Here is a 3,899-nt window from a genome sequence, read left to right as displayed (position 1 = left end):
GCATCTGTCTTTTCAAGTTTGTGTTTTTATTTTCATTAATGCCCAATAGTGGAATCATTGGGTCATATAATATTGCTATTTTTAATTTTTTGAGGAACCTCCATACTGTTTTCCACAGTGGCTGCACCAGTTTACATTCTTACCAACAGTGCATGAGGGTTCCTTTTTCACCACGTCCTCATCAACACTTGTTGTTTCTTGTTTTTTTTCCTTGTCTTTTATTTTATCCATTCTAAAAGGTGTCAATAAGTATTTTTTAATGGCTTAAAAAAAAACAAGATTGAGAAGAGGGGAGGGAAATGAAGGTGTTTTGGAGGCTTGCCACTTGCCGGTACTTTATATCCCATGTCACAATCTTTTCAACAATCTTGTTTAATAATGTAGTGAGCACTGCAGATATTTCCCCAAAATCTAGTCCATGCATGCCGGGTAAGCTTTGGAAATTCTCACCCCACAGGCAGAAGGGGCTTCTTGACCAACAGTCATGATTGTCCTCTCTTTATCTAGAAGAAAGATAGCCTTGATAAATTCTCACGACAGGAGCATGGTGGTACAGGCTTATCTTGTTCCATTCCCCAGATGTAGGGCTGCATTCAGTGGTTCCAGAAACCAAAATCACAATGGCTTGAAAACCTTTTTATTTATTTTTTTTTTCATATAACAAGGAGTCCAAAGTAGAAAGTCCAGAGCTTCTGCAACTGCTCAGGAAAACAGACACCTTTTCTCTTCTTCTACTGCTGTCTGTAGTGAAAGGCTTTCTTCCATAGTCACAAAATGTTTGTTGTACCACTGGGCAGTATCTCCACATCCCAAGCAGGAAGAAAGACCATGGACAAAAGATGCATATCTGGGGGCACCTGGCTGGCTCAGCTGGTAGAGCATGTGACTCGTGATCTCAGGGTTGTGAGTTCAAGCCCCACATTGGGCTTAGAGCTTACTTCAAAAAAAATCATGTCTATTAAGTTTGTCCCTTTTCATCTTAATCAGGAAAACAGTAACTTTCCTAAAAGCCCTACCCATTAGGTATTAGAGTTCTGTTTCTCTCTTACTGACTAGAACTGTGTCAAAACCCCAGCTGCAGGGGAATCTGGAAAGCAGAGTTCTTTAACTGGGCACACTGCTACCCTGAACAAAATTAGGATATGTTTGTAGGAAAAATGAGGGGTAAGTGGATATTGGACAGGCAATACCAAGCATGAAATATTTTTCTAAGTGTTTATATCTGGCTCTTTGCCATTAATTGTACATGCTTGCCACTTTGGTTACTTTGCAATGTTTCTGTTGGATAATAGAGAAAACCATAAACTCTCTGCATCCCAAATCAGAAAGGATATGTTGCAATTGGATGTCACCATATGGGCCAAATATTTTAGAGGAAAAAGAGGGACATAGGTTGTCTTGTGTCTGTGTAGCTGGACTGTGGCAAAAGCTTTCTGTGACCCTGGTAAGAAGAGAGGTATCCTAATTTCTTCACCGTTCATATTTGATTTTGGACCTCAGGGCCAGAGGGTTGAGTTCTTCATACTCATCATAATTTACAGTGTATCATCACCACTGGTCTGTCCAAAATTCTGTCTCTCTCATTAATTTATGTACTTAAAAAAAGACCCATCCTCTACTCTTCTCCTCCTTCTACTATAGACAATTAGAGTGGTGTGTTTAATGTATAGTTTGTCTTTTTTTGTAAACGTTCTTGCATAATGCATATTGGAGGTTATACTTGTATTTATTTTTTATTTTTTTAAGATTTTGTTTTTAAGTAATCTCCACACTCAATGTGGGACTCAAATTCATAACCCCAAGATCAAGAGTTGCATGTTCCATAGACTGAGCCAACCAGGCACCCCTCTGGGCATATACTTTTAATTTGTAGAAATGATATTGAGTTATATGCCCCACTGTGTTGGGGCATATGATGTTCTTTTCTTAGGCAGCATTGGGTTTTTAGGATCCATCCAAGTTGCTTTATGTACATCTAACCCAGTGTTTCTGATTGCTGCATTATACCTCACAGTGTGCATCCATCTACTTTTCATACATACATTTTGTTATGAGCTGAACTGTGTTCCCCCCAAATTCATATATTGAAGCCCAACCCCAGTACCTGAGAATAAATCATATTTGGAGATAGAACCTTTAAAGAGGTAATTAAAGTTCAATGAAGTCATAAATGAGTGAGCTTTAGTCTACATGATTGTATTTGGAGACAGGACCTTCAAAGAGATGAGTAAATTCAACTGAGACTCTTAGGTGGGGCTCTACTCCAATATGACCTGTGTTCTTAAAGAAGAGAGACACAGCAGGGATGTGTGTACACAGAGAAAAACTATGTGAGGACACAGAAAGAAGGTGGCCATCAGCAAGCCACGAAGCATGGGCTCAGGAGAAACCAAACTTGCCAACACTTTGATCTTGGACTTTCAGCCTCCATAACCATGAAAAACTAAATTTCTGTTGTTTGAGCCACCCAACCTATGGTATTTTGTTATGGCAGTTCTAGAAATCCAACATACTTTCTCAGAGACACCCAGATTTCTTTCAATTCTTCTGTTGAAAGCCTTCGAAGCCAACAAACAAGGTTTCCTACAAAACTGACAATACTGTACCGCTAACGTCTGATTATTACTTAATGCCATTTTATGTTGAAAACTGAGAAGTCTTTCTCTTGGAGTTCTGAATCTTTCAGTGCCTTGTTAATTGAAAGCCTGGCAAAAGGAAAAGAGGAATCCTATCCCTGATGACATATGATAGGTTTGGGTAACCCAGGCCCAAGCTTTTCAGGCTTTAATTGGCCAGAGATTGGTTTAGAGACATTTCAGTCAATGAGAGGTAGAGGACTCTGGCTAGGAATTTTGTGACATGGGTATTTTTCTTTCCTTTAGGTTAGTGGAGCTGCTGCAGCCATTCTGTTACCATAAGGGAAGCAAGCTTTAGGATTATGCTGATGCCACATAAAGCTGTAGGTAAGGATGAAATATGCCAGGTCTTGATTCAGACCAACCCTGAAGCCCATTCTACTTCTGCACTTTTCAGTCGCATGAGCCATATTTTTTAAGCCAATGTGAGTCCTCTGTAACTTGGAAGAAAAAATATTCTAAATGATACTACAGGTAGGTACAAGGGTACAAATGTGAATAAAATCAGATCTCAGCCATTTGTGGGCATAAATTCATTTGCACTGATCAGTTTGGCAAAAAGTGAATACAACAATAACACCAGTCCTGATTATTGGCTTTAGTTAACAGAAGCTCACATACATTGATGGTAGGAATGTAAATTGCTGGGGCATCTCGGTGGCGACTCTTGATTTTGGCTGAGGTCATGATCTCACAGTCATGAGATCAAAGTCTCATGATCTCACAGTCATGCAGATCAGCCCGAGTTGGGCTCTGCACTGAGGGCATGGGGCCTGCTTGGGATTTTCTCTCTCCTGGCTCTCTGCCCCTCCCCCAAGCTCATGCGCACATGCTCTCTCAAAAATAAATAAATAAACATTTTTTTTTTTAAAGAGAGGAATGTAAATTGCTATTTATTTTTGGAAAACAAGGTTATTAGGCTTAACCTTTTGAAATTGTGATTTCTTTAGGTCACAGTGGTCGAGTATCAATAGTTTCATGTGATTCAACTCAATATATTAAAAACACATATTCTTTGGAGTGCCTGGGTGGCTCAGTTGGTTAAGCTTCTGACTTCACCTCAGGTCATGATCTCATGGTTCATGAGTTCGAGCCCCGCGTCTGGCTGTGTGCTGACAGCTCAGAGCCTGGAGCCTGCTTCAGATTCTGTCTCCCTCTCTCTCTGCCCCTCCTCTGCTTGTGCTCTGTCTCTCTCTCAAAAATAAATAAACACATTTTTAAAAAATTTAAAAACACATATTCTTTGACCTAACAATCTCAGTT

At 39.8% G+C, this 3,899-nt stretch overlaps 1 non-coding gene across 1 annotated transcript; it reads left to right on the top strand.

Annotated features, from left to right (window-relative positions):
* Positions 1-855: 855 nt before the first annotated feature.
* TRNAT-CGU lies at positions 856-928 on the top strand. The gene has a single exon. It is a non-coding gene; the product is annotated as a tRNA-Thr (tRNA).
* The last annotated feature ends 2,971 nt before the right edge of the window (positions 929-3,899 follow it).

This window comes from Prionailurus bengalensis, chromosome D4 (assembly GCF_016509475.1).
Source record: "Prionailurus bengalensis isolate Pbe53 chromosome D4, Fcat_Pben_1.1_paternal_pri, whole genome shotgun sequence".
NCBI lineage: Eukaryota > Metazoa > Chordata > Mammalia > Carnivora > Felidae > Prionailurus > Prionailurus bengalensis.
The sequence above is the reverse complement of the archived record's forward strand: the minus strand, read 5'-3'. Positions and strand labels throughout refer to the sequence as shown.